At 39.1% G+C, this 17,697-nt stretch overlaps 1 long non-coding RNA gene across 1 annotated transcript in view; it reads left to right on the top strand.

Annotated features, from left to right (window-relative positions):
• Positions 1 to 7,592: 7,592 nt before the first annotated feature.
• Positions 7,593 to 17,697, top strand: part of LOC141518133 (uncharacterized) — a 161,730-nt gene continuing 151,625 nt past the window's right edge. Inside the window, exon 1 of the long non-coding RNA XR_012477107.1 lies at positions 7,593 to 7,646. This is a non-coding gene — a long non-coding RNA (uncharacterized LOC141518133). The remainder of the gene's footprint in view (positions 7,647 to 17,697) is intronic.

Raw genomic sequence — 17,697 nt, 5'->3', positions numbered from 1 at the left:
CTAGGTGGTGGGGGCGGTTAGGTGGCAGGGGTGGCTAGGTAGCAAAGTGGATAAAGCACTGGCCCTGGAGTCAGGAGTACCTGAGTTCAAATCTGGCCTCAGACACTTAATAATTACCTAGCTGTGTGGACTTAGGCAAGCCACTTAACCCCATTGCCTTAAAAAAACTAAACAAACAAACAAACAAAAAAACTAGATTAACCAGGAGACACATTAGTTCAAAGCACGAGACTTTTTTTTTTCAAATAGCACAGCAGAATAAGTGAAAAGAAAGGTCCCTCATATATCCTGGACTACATTCTCCTACAAGTTACCAGACTACTAGAACACAGGTGATCAGGGCATCTAAATAGGTGATCCTTGTGGCTAAAGTGCATGTGTGTCCAGCAACTTAAACCTCTAATGTTACTGCACCACCGGTGTCCTCTGGTGATGTAATTGGTTGAGTTGTTCTTCTGCTGTTTTTGTTTTTTTTTGTTGTTGGGCATTTTTCTCTCCTCTGGGCATTGGAGCTTCATTGTTCTCTATTACCATCTTCTGGGTCCTCTTCTGCACCCTAATGTTGTGTAGCTGCTAGGTAGTCTCTTTTAACTGCAGTGTAGCTACATGTAGCTCTCTTGTGATGGAAACCCCAGCCAGTTAGTTAGAGAAACTATAATTTTCAAGTTTGTGTTTTTGAATTGCTTGATATTTTGCTGGGTGCAGATACTCTCTTTTCAACTTGTTCTGTAACCTGGACCTTGGGCCTACAGGATGAAGTTGCAATTGAAAATATATTAATTTCTACATATGATTATGAGAAGTTTCCCAAATCAATTTTGATAGTGAACAATTAATAAGGAAATTTTGAATACCATAAAATAGCTGAAACAAATTGCAAGTTCTATTTTAGACTGAACAGAATAAACATTGGGCACAAATGATTACCTGATATCAAAAAAATAAAATCAATAGAATTGTACCTTCTAGATCTGGAAGAGTCTTCAGAACTCATTCACTTCACCTGTCCATTCTCTGAAGGCATTCCCCCTCCCCACCTTCTGCAATGTTTGGGGCATTTTGTGGTTCAACATATAATACTAATCATGACTCATTTCTATCGATGTTTTCTTTGAAACATACTTTCAAAGAAAAATATATTGAATCAAGAAAATGCTCCCATATATACATTTCCTGTAAGGAATAAGTAACCAGGGGACAGCCACATGGAACATAGTTAACCATGGAACATTAATAGCTATAATAAATTATACTCTCTGATGTTGCTGAGCCATGATTGTCTTCTGGTGATGTCATAAGTGTGCTGTTGTCTCTGATTAACCAATGGAGTCCTCTTCTCTGTTCTCTCTCTAGGGCTGCTTCTTTTGGGAATTTTTGGGAATTTCTTCTCTCTTCTGGGCAGCTCCATTGTGAGGTTCTATGCTGCCATCAGTTCATCTTCAGCAGGTAAGTGACCTCTTTGGATTCTCTGCTGTTCTCTCCTGTCATCTGCTAATAGAGGCTTGCTTGGCTAGCACTTTAGCTTTGATGAACTATGTGTAACTCATTTGTGATGCAAACTCAATCCAGCTAGCTAGAGAAGCTCTAAGGTGTTTTTAAATCTAACTTTTGAACTGGTTTTTTCCCATTGCTTGATTCAAGTCCCCCCCACCCCTGAATCCTATATGACTTGGGCCTTAGGCCTAAAAAAACAAGTTGTAACTGAATTTATAATTGCATCTAATTCCAATCATGAGTTGATTCTGATAGTGAAAAATTGATAAGGAAATAGCAAGTAATCATAAAATAGCTGATGTCATAGCTACATGTTCTATTTCAGTTGTTGAATAAGGTATGCCTTGGGTTCATATGACTGTTCATAGAATTCTAGAATCTAGTGCTAAAAGAGCCTTCAAGAAATTATTGTCCTACTTATGTCATCAACAATATGGTGAAATGGTGCAGTCTGGTTAGATTAGGTTCTTTCTTCCCTGACTAGATGAGATACAGAGGGTGGCACATAGGAAAAAGATATGAGTCAGGATTGATATCCATGATTTCAGTGTTCTCACTCCAAAGCAATTTTAACACACTCCATGTGTTTAACCTTATCTAACCATTTTTACAATTGGTCTATTCAAAGATACATGGGATTAGAAAGTTGGTTTTTTAACTCTCACCCTCCCTTGGTAATGTGTATAGTTCGATAGTTTCTGTTTTTTCATATTATCCTAGGGTCTTCACTTAGGAAAACTTCAAAGGAGATTTATGGTGCTGGGGTGAGATATTTTTCTTCATCATCTTTAATACTGCAGGTGCCATGCAAATCATTTTGGGGTTAATATAGAAAAGGACTAGAAGGGAGTGGCTGAAATGGCCTCTTTTACTATAATTCCTTTTTCTATATTCCCAACAGAAACAATTTTGCTGGCTTTCTACATACCCATGTGGCTGGGCAGGATTCTACTCGCAAGTTCTTGTAAAATGAGTGTTTTTGAGCATAGGCTGACAGCTTTCTTGGACAATCATTAGTTGAAGAATCCTTGCATAGTCATCCCATATGCCATATTAACTGTCTCTGAAGATATAGTCAGCTTCAAGGCCAAGGACTATTGGGCACATGCCAGTGATTGCCGGCTGAATGATTTCAACTGGCTATTGGGGGACTACATTTTTCCTGGTAGCTATGGCAACAGTCAGTTAATTCTTTCAGATGCTGTGGTTTAGCCACTTGTTCACATATTCTAGGACAATTTGCTCTTATAGAATATCTTTAAATGGGTCACACTGGTAGATCAGGAGCCTGAACTCAGGCTCTGGGCAATCAAGCAAGGGAGAGAGATGCATGGAAATGCCTAGGCGAAATTCCTTCTCTGCTCAAATAGAATAATTGAATATTATAAATATCACAACAATAAGATATGCAATAAATATTATGGAACTGGATAGTTTGCACATCTACACCTCATTTATCAGAGGCATCAGACATTATACACAATCAAGAACATTATAAGAACATTATATCATCAATGCATAGTCATTCATCTTAGATATTACATATTTACGTATAAGCTTAACATTTAATTACTGTAGGCATTTATAATTTTTATATTACCCATCACAATACATAAGAAACATAGGTGTCTGCAACACATCAGAAGATACTATTTTCCACCACAGAATATGATTGTACTTGGAATAATACAGAGTATTAGCACAATAAAATCTTTGCCCAGATAACAAGACCCTTCAGTTACCATTAAGGGTCACTGAAAAGGCATAAAACAATTTGTTCATCCTTTTCTTTTTCATGGTATAATGATTGCAATCCCAGATTTCAGTAATTCCATTTTTAATTTTCTTTAATTCAATTTTAAAATGGAATTTCTACTCCAAATATAGCCCAGACCATTGAACCTTGAAAGACAACTCACAGAGGAGACACAGATATATTCTTAATATCTCATGGGAGTTAGCCTCAAGAACCTTATTGGTGTCTAAAACTGATGAACTTGTATATTTGTCCCCAGTTAAATTTAAAAGTGAAAGCTGGTATAATGCATGATAGCTTGTCTTCCTAAAAGTAAACATACTGTATCATTACTAGTTAGATCTTTGTCATTGAATCCAATTCCTTGAAGTACATTTGCAACCCTTTTATTCTGCCATAAAGTTTCTACTTTGTATAGTCAGCAGACCACTCCTAGGGTAAGCAAATGAATAAAGGAGATTCCTGCACTTAGATAACTACTTTAATGCAGTGATGTCTAGGTCTGGAAACCACAGAGGACAAAGGTGAAGTATTTGTTTGTGAGAAGTTTGTGAATTTTTAACACCTGTGATAACTACAGCTATTTTTCTTCTATTCTTCACCTCTTGATTATTAGACCCATTTACTATGACTAAAGAGAGGCTGAACCATTTTTGGGTTTCTGGAGGTATATAGAGGAAGACAGAGCAAGATCTGAACTTTCTGGTCCTTTGGAAGAGAAGAGAGGCAGAACAGAGATCCCAGGGCCAATTGCTCCTGCTTTTTTGACCACCAGATAAAGGAAAGTGTTAGATAAGAGGCAAGAGACATACTGGGAGAAAAACAAAGGATACAGATAGCACAGATAGCACAGGAGCAAAGCCAAACCTTTATTCATCTGCTTAACCAGAATGAAGAGAGCAAGATCGAGCAAAAGACCCCAGTGGACATGTGTATTCATGCTCTGCCTACTATTTCTGGTCAAGTCAGGTCACATGCTAGAACCTGAGATTTTGAGCTAGAAGAGACCGTCCATTCCTCCATCTTTTTTTTTTTAAACAAATAAAGTGAGGCACAGAGAGAGTGAATGACTTATTCAATCTCACACATTGTCAGTTGTCACCCATGACCAAAGAATTGAACACAGGGCCTGTGAAATCACATCTAGCTCCCATTTACCATTCTGCCTCCCTTATCTAGGAATGATTTCTCAACTCCTCCCTGAGGGTGAAGAAACACTTTTGCTTCTATATTTCAAGCTCTTTGGACTCTAAAGATCAATGGAAGTAGTATCACTTTTCCAAGGAAGGGGTCAGTTTTAAATTAAGGGGTGACCTATTTCTCAAATAAACAGAAACCACATATATATAACTCACTGGGGGGGGTGTCACAATTTTGAATCAAAGACATTATACTCTCTCTCTCTCTCTCTATATATATATATATAGAAACCACCTCTTCAGCCTGTGACCCACTAGCTGCCATTCTTTCCTGGGACTTACTATCCTGGCTGTATTCAAGTTTATCTATCTATCTATCTATCTATCTATCTATCTATCTATCTATTTATATATAAATATATATATATATGTATATATATTTCTATCTTCACATGTGAATTTCCCGAAAGTGGAAAGACTAGCATCAAGAGAGAAGTAATAGCTAACATTTATGTAGTGTGCTACACTTTTCAAAACACTTTAGAAATATCTTTTTTTTAGGTTTTTGCAAAGCAAATGGGGTTAAGTGGCTTGTCCAAGGCCACACAGCTAGCCAATCACTAAGTGTCTGAGACCGGATTTGAACCCAGGTACTCCTGACTCCAGGGCCAGTGCTTTATCCACTGCACCACCTAGCTGCCCCACTTTAGAAATATCTTATTTGATACCTGCAACAACCCTATGAGGTAGGTACTATTATTATCTTCATTTTATATGCAGAAAAAAACTGAGAAAGGTAAAGTGACTTAGCCAGGGTTACACAATCAGCAAATTCCCAAGGCCAGATTTAAATTGTCTTCCTGATTCCCATGCCAGCATTCTATTTCATTCCTTATACAACATCAGACCCAATTCTCTTTATATCTAGAACATAGCAATCAAATATTTGTAACATTCTAAGATGGTGACTGAAGGTAGGGAACAGACTTTCTTCAATTGAATTCATCATATTCATCTCCCCAAGGCTCTAAGTTTACAACCCTCTATACAGTAAGAGTATTCTTAATGGGATACTCCAAATGTCATATCATAATAGTCATCTGTTTCTGACACCCAAAATTGACTCATCTGTTTATTCTCCACACTTGTGCCTCCTTTTGAGTTGGCCTCATTTTCCAAGTCCAATTTGGGAAAGAATTACTATCCTTTATATCTCATTTGTCCTAATTTTTTGAAGTTCAAGCAGTCTCGCAAAAATAGCACATTCTAAACATAACATGAACACAAAAATAACTACAGAAAGTAACCAGAGTAAATCCAAGAAAAATTTCAACAATTCCCTTAAGACCCATGACATGTTCTAGGGATTGATTTTCTGAAATCAAATAAAACCCAATGAATATATATCCTGTCATTGTCTGCAATGTAAGTTAAGGAGTTAAGGATCTTTTTTTTTTTATTATTATCACTGCCCACAACTTTCATAAAATTCGAAAGGAGAGAGATAGAAACACCAGAAAAATGAGAATGTGGTCTTCGTTAAGACCTATCATCCAGAACTTGCAATATGGCTCCAATTGTTAAATCAACCATTGTACTGAGATTTTCGAAGAACTTAACCAATACTACTGATTTAATAGCAAACTTTCTTCTCTTATACATTTATGCAAATTGTATTTCATATGCATATTAATTTTAGCCTCTTTTTTTCCCTCACCTGAGTTTCAGGATTTAAGGCTCAGTTTTTTTTTTTTTTGTAGACAGTATTGAGATAAAGAATCGTTTGAAAGTGGAGTTAGCTTTGGATCATTCAAACCCTAAGATCAGGCAGGACACAGGCCATCAACTACTGGCTAAAAGTCTTCACCAGGCCACTGTAGAGTCTAAAAATCTTCTCTTTTACCTAGTCTTTAACACTTTGGGTTAGGAAACTAAAAAAGGGGAATATGCCAATTACCTAAAATAGCTATTAAGTAATATAGTCATAGTCAAGTGAGATCACCAGGGAGTGCATTCTTGGACTTGCTGCTCCTGCATTGAAGATGGATTTTTACAATCACTTCTTCATGCACTTGCTAAGGAGGGTCCCAAGAAGGCTAAAAATGCATTATCATTCAACAACACAGTCATCACTTCTGATAAGGGTGGAAAGTTCCTTGTTTTTCCTGGCACCAGATTTTTTCTGTGGACTAACAATGTCCTTCACTCCACTGGGATTTCCTCCTTGTTATTGTTGTGGAAGCTCCTTTAGGAGCATCCTATCTATTTTAACTGTGGATCTTATTTTGTGCATAATTTCTCTCATCCTGCATTATTAGCTGATGACTGTCTAGTCCTCTCTGTGTTGGAATTTGGGTTATAGGATAGGTAGTCAGTAAAGGTGACTGAAAAATTAGGTGACTCCAACTCATCATGATTCCCTCAGTGTTGTCTTTAGTGTACCCATTTTATATCTCAAGAGTTAAAGTCCTTTTTCAGTTAGGGACCTTGATCTTAAACACAAGATATAACTATATTATCTTTTCTTTCCAATAGGATTATAGATATAAATTTGATCATTTTCCCCTCTGATGTGTAAACTGTAGAGAATCTTTGCATCATTAACTTATGTGTCTTTATCTCTTCCCATCTAATAAGTATTCCTTTATAATTTATGTGGTTTGCTTAGAGAAATGTGCAATAGTAACCCTAAGCCAAAGTTTCTGAATCTTTTATCTTATTATTTCATATGTGTAGCCACCATTCACTAAGTTCCTCCTTGAAAAAATTGGATGGGAAAGCTGTCCTGAGGATACTGGAAACAACAGGCATTTCTACCCAGGGACAGAGAGGCTATAGCTCACAGGTATTGGAAAACTGTTACAAATTGTTCCAGAATTAGGCTCAGTTTAATCAAAATTATCTAGCTCATGTAGCATTGGTAGATGTGTATTGTCATGTTTGGACTGAAGTCTTTTTAGACTGTGCTAAAGAATTCCTGCATAGGACTCCAGCCTGACTAATCTAAAAATGCTGACATAGCTTTGGATCAGTCAGGATTCAAGGCCAATAATTACTGGCTGAATGACTTTGCTCAGCCATTATGTAACTAAGTTTTTATAATTTTCTTGGAAATGGTAGCAACACCTAGTTAATCCTTCAAAATACTGTGGTTTAACTGTAATTCTGTCTGCTTTTGAAAAATCTACTCATTTTGGTCCTTCCTTGCTGGTCTACTACTTCAACTTAAGCTCTGGCCAGTCAAGAAGAGGAAAAAGGTACGTGGAGTGGAGAAATAGATAAAATCCCTTCACTGCTCAATCTGAATATTTGTATATTCTAAACTTTGCAGCAATCAGACATGTGATAAGTATCAAAAATCAGGTAAGACCTCACCTACATAGCAATATTTCACTTATCAGAGGCATCAGATATTATATATATTATCAAACACAATATTGACATATTTGGTACATCAGCTGATTGAATTCAGGCCTCATCTAATTAAGAGAGGGTAGCTGTTGGTAAAAGGTGATTGATGGTGGTAAATGCTTGGGTGGAATTCCTCTACAAGGTAAACTGAGTCCTTGAATGTTTCAAGTACCTTGGGAATAGTATGTATGAGATAAACATTGGATTTAGATAATTTATCTTGATAAACAATTAGTTTATCTATGGGATGTGCTCTGGGATTTCTGGGGAAGGAATGTGGTCATCATTCAGAGGTAGTGGCGGTAATAAGATGAAGACTTAGAACTTTTGTCTGCTGGTCTTTATCTTCCTGGCAGCCTAGCACCTGCCCAATGGAAGAAATTAGCTGAATAGCTCATCTATTTTAACTTCAACCTCAAAGACAGGCAAGGAAGATACTAGAGAGTGTAAGTGTAGCATTGGAAGATTTCTAACTGCATTTGGAGACTAAACAGCAGAAACTTGTCAGTCTTTTGAGGTTCCTGTCTTTTTTTGGGGAGAACTAAAATGTGTGGTTGTTTCTTCCTTAGAATCTTGGACCTATGACCAATAATGCTTTTTTGTTATATGTCAGAAGGGAAAGATAATCTTTGCAACTTGTTTTTTTGGGGGGGCTATGCTGATAGATGTATATATTTGATTTTGCTAGAAAATTAGTGCTCTGCCACATGGGGCTATGGGCTTATGTAGGTAGCATGAGAGTAGCAGAGAAATGACTTTGCATAGTAGATAACTCTTGGTACAAACTTTTCCCTAAAGACCTAGAGAGCAAGGGCATCAAGGTCTGAGGCCAGAATTGTGAGTTGCCCTAGAGTCATGGGTTTCCTCTACTCCTGTACCTTATTGATGGGTTTCTGTGTGACCTTTCATACACACACATATGTAACATTGTGTGCATTGGTGAGAGAGTATAATCAAGGCTTATGGTTGTTTATGATATTTGATAAATCCTACTTTTTCCATCTAAATATTATGTAAAATTTATTATTATTCTTCCTTTTTGCTTTCTCATTTAGTTAATGTTTAAAAGGTAATGGTGTCACTTTGAATGACTTTGTATAAATAGATAATACACCAGTGGGGGCTCAGGAGCTATTGTGATGACTATAGCTATTATTTGCTAAGCACTCACTAGGGTTGGGAGTCTTGCTTGAAAATAAATTTGGCTAGTTACTATGAGGCATGAAGTTTCAGAGCCAAGATGAATTCTTAAGATTATCTCATTCAAGTTAGAGAAAAGGGAACAGACTCATATTTCTTAAACGATTTGTCAAGTTTCTGGTGGTAGATCTTGGACTAGGATTTAGATGTTAGGATTTCAGTCTAGTGTTCTCTAAAAAAAGTGAATATATTATGCTGACCCAATAGATACTTCATCTCAAACACCCAAACAATACCTCAGACAAGTCACATTTCACTTTTGTAGTTTATCTATTATTAACAGATAGGAAGGACTTCTTTAAATAATATTACACAAACATATTTTTCTTTTCCCTTTAGTTTTGCATGCCCAAGACAAAATCTCACTTGCTTCATCCATACTTTCTGAACAAAGATTATCATATTCAGTATCACAATGATACTCATAATGGTCCTTTTATGAATGATACAGGATTACTAATGAAAGTAATTTGTCCAAAGTCACATAGAAGTCAAATGACAAATACCTACTTCAAACTCCACTCTCCATAGATAACCTCTTGGTTCATTCCAAATCAATTTGGTTTGAAATTAGTTACCTCTTAGTGAGATCCCTTTCTAATTAGCCTATTATTGCAAAATCATTCATTCATTTATTCAACAAACATTTCTTAAGCACTGAAACACTAGTATGAGATGAGGAAAATAAAAAAAAAAAACCAAACTCTCTGCCTGCATGGAGTTTCTAGTCTAGTAGGGAATAAGACTAAAAGCTTCAAAACTATAATTTCATGATACAATATAATAGAGAACAGCAAAACCACAAAATGCTAGGTGAGGTCCCTTGGGTCAAGACCTGGTCTCTATATATCAGTAATGTGTTTAGCTGGAAGGATGTCTCCCTCAGTTACTCTTGTAGGTGACCAATCACATTACCTTCCAGTGGAAAAAACCCAGTCCTTTCTCCTGGACTCCAGATTCTTGCTGTACTCCCCCCACACCTTTCCTGTGGAAAATCTACCTCTTTTCTTCCCACCTTTCTTCCAATTAACTGAAGTGAGAGTTTGACAGGGAGACAAATTACTGCTACTACCAACCAAGAATGGATCCTTTCATACCATAATACATTATAGTAATCTGATCGCTTAGTATTGTATGTGATTTTCCTTCCCTTGTTTCCCTCCCTATGCAGGGAGCAGAACAAATATTGCTGTCAATTAATGAGGATATTAATGAATTACATGCATCAACACATTTCTTTTATCTTGGTTGTGTACATTGGGTTGAATATTCATTTAGAAGGCCAAATTTGTGTTGGAAATTATTATTGAAATTACATCTGACATAGTACCTGGCTATAATGAACCCTTAATATTTATTGTCTTTTGTTGTGGTGTGCTGATGTATCAGTAGCACCTTCTCTCTACTATACATCTACGTATATACATACATACAGATACACATAAAGAAATTGTCTGTTCGCTCCTTAAAGAATGTCCATGACTGGTAAGTTGGAGCTTTCACAAACCAGTGCCTCTAAGTAGCACATCTGAATGCTGAATTAGATCAGCTGAAATATATAGGAACAGTGTGACAATGAGAAAAATGGCTCCATAAAGGTATCAGGAGGGCCTAGCTGACAACTCTTTTTGTTATTTTCTTTTGCTGTAACCTGTTGGACTACAAGTCTGTCTATTGTTTGCCCATGGAATATACATATCGACAATTCTGGGCCCAGATTTTATCTGGGATAATAGGACTGAGGGAACATTGACTCAACCTCTAGTCTGATGAATGTAACAAGTGATTCTCAGTGAACAATCCACAAAGGGCCCATCAGGAAGGGATGTGGCTGATCTGGAATGAATTCTCACAATATGTTGGCTTTTGGGGGAGGCAATTTGTAAGTTAAATCAGAGGCCCTTTGGTGAAATCTTTCCACTAGTGAAATCCACGGTGGAAAGATGGGCAGGTGAGAAAGATACAGAACAATCAGTTCCTCTAAGAGTAGTTGATTTGTTAACCCTTCAGAATATTTCTATGTCTTCCTTGAACCCCAGTAACCATTTGAAGAGAATATTATAGCCTTGGACTCTACCCCAAGTTTGAATAGTAGGTGCTTGCCTTAGTTGTGTGTTTTATTTCCTGCCTGTGTTATTGAAAAGTTATTTAACCTTGCCTTGTTGTTAGAGATTACATATTCAACTATATATAATTGTCCATAGTCAGCCTAGCAATGGGTAGACTGTTAGGCTGAAAAATCCCTTTTGTGGGAAGAAGGGGGGTGATAGAATGTCTCTGTTCTAGAACTTCTTGTCCTTTTTTCCTACCCTGCTCTTTTCTGGCTTTTCATGCTTGAAATTTCTCTATTTCTCTAATGCATGTATTCTTGTTAATTGTCTTACTTGTGACAGAAGTAGGAAACTTATCTGAAGAATGAGTGAAGCGATCTCTCCCTCTAAAATAACTGCTCTGGTATATTTAGCTGTTGTCTCAGGAGTTGGACTACTGTTGGTTTTTCCTACTTGGTTCCCAAATATATAGAGTGGCCCTAGTATGTACGTGGAGGGGTGAGTGTGGATCAATTTATGACCCTAATTTCGGTGATGCTAGTTCTATCTTCAATATAAATTGCTGTCAAGCCCTTGGAGGGGTTAAAATCTTAGTCATCTCTCATACTGATTAGGAAGCATATTATAAGAGCTGAAGTTGAGATTACCACGCCTCAGACACTGCTTCTCCAAAAGGACTACTATTACCAACCTGCTTCTTCCTGCCATGTCCCTAATAGGCCTGGCAGTCATTCTGATCCTATCTTTTCCCTGGTTGACCTATCTTTCCTTTTGTTACTCTTTTTAATAACTCTGAAATCTCAAACTTTCTCTGGGTAAGGTAAAATGTGTGTTCTTGCTTTTGGCATTACTGACTGGTCTGACTTCCAAATTCCGCTTAGACTCCCAAACAAACTTTGATCCTATCTGCTGAAAACGTTCAGGGCTTTGTCATACAGACCGACACTGCTTTATGAATCTAAAATTTTCTTCATTTTCCCCACCAAACATATGGGGACATGATCATTAGTGTTTATAGAACAGCCTTTAGGGGCAGGGTAATTAGCATCACCTGTAGTTCTTTCCCAGGCTCTGCACCTTATGCCCTCCCCAATCCAAAGTGACTGAGAAGGTTTGAAGGTTTTAATCACTATATCACATGGTTGGTTGTTGACTCCCTGGACCTTGGTGCTCTGCTACAGGGATAAGACCTGGAAGCAAGCTCAGCTACTGCAGTTCAGATAAGGAGACCATGCTCATCATTGCTTGCACTTAGTTTAACCCCAAGTCTTGATAGAGAGGAACACCAGAAACTGTTCACATTTGATACAGTTCTGTGATTCAACTAGGTTTACTCCTTCCTCCTTGGCATGCACTCCTTCAAACTTCTCCCTCAAAATAATGCCCCATTCCTCAAAACTGCTGACTGAATTGTGGAGAACTGTGGAAGGTATTTGGCCAAATGTGAATAGTCACTCTCACTCCTAGGTCTGTAGCATTCCAGCCCCTTAGAAAGTGTGAGAAAGCTTCAAAACTATTGGACCTAGATCATAGAGGCCTTTGGATACTCAGGAAACTTGAACTTTTCTTAGTGCTATGATATAGGTCTTGCTTTCAAAGAGCTTATATTCTAATGGGGATATATAATTTAAAGAATTAAATAGAATATAAGATAGGATGAGATGAGTAAAGGAGAGATGTAGAAAAAGACAGGAAATTAAAGAGGCAGATAATACTTCTGGGTGGTGGAATACAAGGCAAGATTTCACGGAGGAGGTGGTATTTGGTCTGAGACTTGGAAAAAAACCAGAATTTTAAAAGGTAGAGGTAAAAAAATTCATTTCAGTCATGGAGGAACAACTTTAATAAATGCATAAAAGTAGAAAATATATGTGGAGAAGAGAAATTAAGGATAGTCAAAAAGGAGAAAAAATGTGGGTTCTACAAATTATCAATCAGGAAGCTTCTTGTGTGTTTGGGGATAGCTTCTGGACTAGAAGAAAAGTTAATAGAAATGAGATTACTTTAGAAGAAGGGACTTTCTGAGGAGAAGTAAGGACTAGAGGAACTGGCAATGGAAAGAGAATAATGGCTTGAGATTCTAGAGACTTAGGTACTTGTTTGGTTAGATAATTTACTCATGGAAGCTCCTGTTGGGGCAAATGCATATATTGAAAGAATCACTGGAGAGTTGTCATGGTAAAACACAATGTTGATTGTCATTCCCCCATCCAACCTTCTTAAGTAAAATTAACTAGTATATTAGTTTAATGCTGCCCCTGGCTAGCAATGATTTTCTCTGATATTTTCCAAAACTCATTGGAGAGAAGTCATGTGTTTTGGGGACTGCGACTCCCTGAAGGAGGTGAAGATGGAATACACTAACATATGTAACAGCTAGGAGAAATAAAGAGACATTGTTCTGGTTGACTTCTGTGGTGGTGGTGGTGGGGAATTGGAATAAATTGGAATAAAATGATTGCAAGTTAAAGGGAGGAAAATTTCCTCAACTTGATGGCATCAAAAGCATTTCTAGTCTTCGGACCTATCCAGAAATGAAATAGGCTATGCTGATGAGGTAATTAGCACCCTATCATTGGAGATCTTTAAACAGGTACAGCTTGATCACCTATCTGGGCTGATGTAGAGGAGATTCTGGTATGAGGTAACACTAGATGTATGTAGGTTGCACACAAAAATGGCCATTAATTTTTTTTTTTTTTGCTGTTTATTCCCCTTATTTGGAATCATAACTCTGAGTTCTGGCCCCACATCAAACCAATCAGAAAGGGGAAAAAGACAAGCCTACTGTCTTGCTCTGAATTTAGGCTTTGGAATTTGGCCTTTTGAATCTGTTATTGGTTCCTGGCCTGAGATGGTTGGTCACTAACCCTACTCTGCTCTGCCTGGTAATATCGGAGACACTAAAGGTACCCTGGAACTAGGGTGGGAATTGGTTCTAGTATGCCAAAAATATGGATGTGGGGAGAAAGAAACATAGCCTAATGATTATTTAGTTCCCATGACCATTGTTGATGTTATCCTTCTCAGGAATCCATTTTTCCTTTTCAGCTAAATGTTTTGAAAGTTTTCGATCAAGAGAATCCCCTTTTCCATAGAGTTTTTCACTCAGATAACATGTTCTTTTGCTCCAGAATCTGTCTCCTCTTCAGAATATGTCCCTTCCCCAGTAGTTATCCCTCCTGAAGATTTGATCTCTCCTGAAATTTCTCCTGCTGGATATCTCTTTGCTTTTACAACACCTTTTCCCCCTCTTTTCCTTAGAACTCTTTTGTTCCATAGAATGCTTCCTTCCTTTAGCAGTCTTCCCACTCTTAAAACTCTTCCTTCCTAGAGAACTCTTCCTAAGCAGATAAGTCATCCTTCTTTTAGGACTCCCCCATTCCCCAGAATTCTTCTTTTCCTTAAAATTCTCCCCTCCCGAGGAACCCTTCTTTCCCAAAGAATTCTTCCTTCTTAAAAAACTCTTCTTTTACGTTGCTTCTTTTTGACAGTACTTTCTTTTCCCTTGGAGCTCTGTCCTTCCTCAGAACTCTGAAGTCTTGAGGATCTCTCTACTCCCATGATATTTTCCCTTCCCTCAAGATCCTGCTCTTTCTCAAGACCATTGTCTCCATTTGGTTCCTTCTTTTCCATAGACCTCTCTTTTCCCTTAGAATTCTCCCCTTCTCCCTCAGAAGTATCCCTTTCCATCGTCGGGGAACACCTCTCCACTTTTAGAACAATGTCTTCTTCCAAAGAGCTCCCAGAAGTTTCCTCTTCAGTCAAGCTCTCCCCTGTCAGAGGACTGCCTTCATTGTCAGTGTTCTCTGATTCCACAGACTCCCTTCCTTTCATGTAATTCGCTTTTCTTTTAGGGCGTCGCTTTTCAGTGGTACCTTTTCTTTTCATAAAGCTCTTCCTTCCCAAAGCATGGTCTTCTTTTGATAAGTCTGTTCCTTCTGTCTCACTGTCTCCATCCTCAGGGCCTTCTAGTCTCCTGGAACTCCTAAATCGGATTGAATGCTTCTTTCCCATCTTCCCCTTTGAAAATCTCCGCCTCTGTAGATATTTCTTAATTCCCTTGGGACTGTCCTTGGTCAGTGGACTATGCCTTGTGGCAGAGTTCTTCTGGCTCACAGAACTCTTGATGCTTAGAAAGCTCTTCCTTATCATCTTTTTGATCCAACTACTCTTCCCTAGGATGAAGTTCTTTTTTCTGCCAAGATATTTCTTCACTGATGAATGTGTTTTGATGAAGGAACTCTTCCTTTCCTGGGAGGTCTCCCCTGGGAGGTCCCATCCTCCTGAGCTCTTGTGCCTGGTGGAGCTTCTGCCCCCGACTGTGCTCTGCTCCCCTGGGGAGGTCCTGGCTCTCTTGCTGGATGCCTTGTGGGCCCCGGGCCCCTTCTCTGCCACAGCCCCCTCTGGAGCAGCTGCCCCTTCCTCCAGAGGAGCCCCTTCTTGCCCCGTGACCCCCTCTGGCTCTTCAGGCACTTTCCTCTCAGGCCTCTGCCTTTCCTCAGAGCTTGCTGCCCTGGGTCTGGTGGTCTCAGCCTCTGGGTTCTCTCTGGCCCCTGAACTTTCCCCCACCTCAGCGTTCTCTTCCACTGGGGGGTTGTCCTGTGTTTTCTTCAGCAGAGGCCCCATCTGGCTTCAGGCCTGCCTTGGGTAGTGGGTGGAGGCCAGGCCTGGGCCTAGATTGCGAGGCCAGGTGGACCTGCCTCTTCAGATTCCTTGGCTCATGGCTCCTCTCTATTTGGGTCTGGGCCCGGGACTGAAGGGGCCCTGAGGAAGAAAGGGTGTCAGTGAGGGCCGAGGCCTGGAGCCCAGTCCACCCTGAGCCAGGAGGAGGCTTCAGCAGGAAGTGTGGGCCTGGCCTTCTGGGGGTGCCTCGGGCTGGAGGAGGGGTGGCTTGGGCAGACTGCAGTGGGGAAGGCCTGACCAGGCCCCAGTCTCCTGAGTAGGCCTCATGGGGGCTTCTGGGCAGGGGGCTCCCCCAGGTACCAAAATTAGGGAATATACGGGCAGACTAGAGAGAGGGACCTCCTGTGTTGGCCTTGCAGGAGTTCCTGGGCAGGGGCTAGCTCCTCTAGGCACCAAAAAGAGGGGACTCTTGTGTAAGCTTAAAGGATCTTCTTAGTCATTCTAGGGGTGGCCCTCCCCCTAGATCTGACTAGGCCCTTTCTGTTCTTCCTGGGAAGATTAGAAAGAATGGGGGGTCCCTAAAGAGGCCCTAGTGAAACTTCCTAGGTAGATTAGTGTTAGAGGATTCCACAGCAGACCCAGGTGGGGTCCTCCTGGGTAAGCCAACAAGGATGGGGAGCTCCTTCTGTTTGCTTTAGTCTCCCATACACACCAGGAGCTGGCTCTCTTTTCAGACTGGGTCCCTCTCTCTCTCTCTAACCTCTCTTCCTTATTTCTCCCTACCTTTTTTTTTTAAATCTCAGGATTTTGTGTGTGTGTGTGTGTGTGTGTGTGTGTGTGTGTGTGTGTGTGTATTTCTCTCTGATCTTTCCCTTTTCCTCCTCTTCCTCTCTCCCTTTCTTCTTCTGATTTGTAATCTCCAGGCCAAATGCATGCACACAGACATGTAACCTAGATGTATGTGTGTGTGTGTATGTGTGTGTATACACAGAGTTCAATAAGACTGTATTCTACCCTGGTCATGAACTTAACATTCCTATGCCTTAAGGCATGGTTCAGAAATTCAAACATGTTCTCAGGTAGCAAACTCCCAACTCTTATAATCGTCTTTCTCTTCTGAAGCCCTAAAATCTTCAGTTTTTAGGCCAGTTCTTCATAATAACCTTCATCTTTTTTTTCACTCTATGTCTTTTCCTCTGTAGGTCACCTTTTAGAAAGGGTATTTTAAAAAAAAGATTATTTTCCAATTACATGCAAAGATAATCATCCTTTTGCAAGTTTTTGAATTCCACATTTTTCTGCCATGCTCCCTTCTCTCCCCCTCTCCATGGCAGCAAGCAATCTTATATAGGTATATGTATAATCATGTTTGATATATTTCCATATTAGTCATGTTGCAAAAGAAGAATTAGAACTAAGGGGGGAAAACCCTGAGAAGGAAAGGAAAAAAAAAACTTAAAGAAGTTTTAAAAAGTGAACATAATATGCTTTGCTTTGTATTCAGAATTCATATGTTCTTCCCTAGATGTGGATAGTGATTTCCTTAACAGGTCTTTTGGGATTGACCTTGATCATTGAACTGCTAGGAGAAGTTGCTTCCATTGTAGTTAATCATCTCACAGTGTTCTGGTTCTTTTCATTTTACTCAGCTTCACATAAGTCTCTTCAGGCTACTCATTATTTCCTTTTTTTTTTTTTTTTTTTTTTTTTTTTTTAGGTTTTTGCAAGGCAAATGGGGTTAAGTGGCTTGCCCAAGGCCACACAGCTAGGTAATTATTAAGTGTCTGAGGTCAGATTTGAACTCAGGTACTCCTGACTCCAGGGCGGTGCTTTATCAACTACACCACCTAGCAGCCCCTGCTCATTATTTCTTGCAGAACAATAGTACTCCATATCATCCAAATCCATAGCTTGTTCAGTCATTCCCCAATTGATGGGCATCATAAGGAGTATTTCACAAAATTTCGCAAATACATCCATTAGCCTCAGCTTTACAATATTTTTTTTTCTCTTTCTTATC

Source organism: Macrotis lagotis, chromosome 3 (assembly GCF_037893015.1).
Source record: "Macrotis lagotis isolate mMagLag1 chromosome 3, bilby.v1.9.chrom.fasta, whole genome shotgun sequence".
In the NCBI taxonomy this organism is placed as follows: Eukaryota; Metazoa; Chordata; class Mammalia; order Peramelemorphia; family Peramelidae; genus Macrotis; species Macrotis lagotis.
This window is presented reverse-complemented; position numbering and strand designations above follow the sequence as displayed.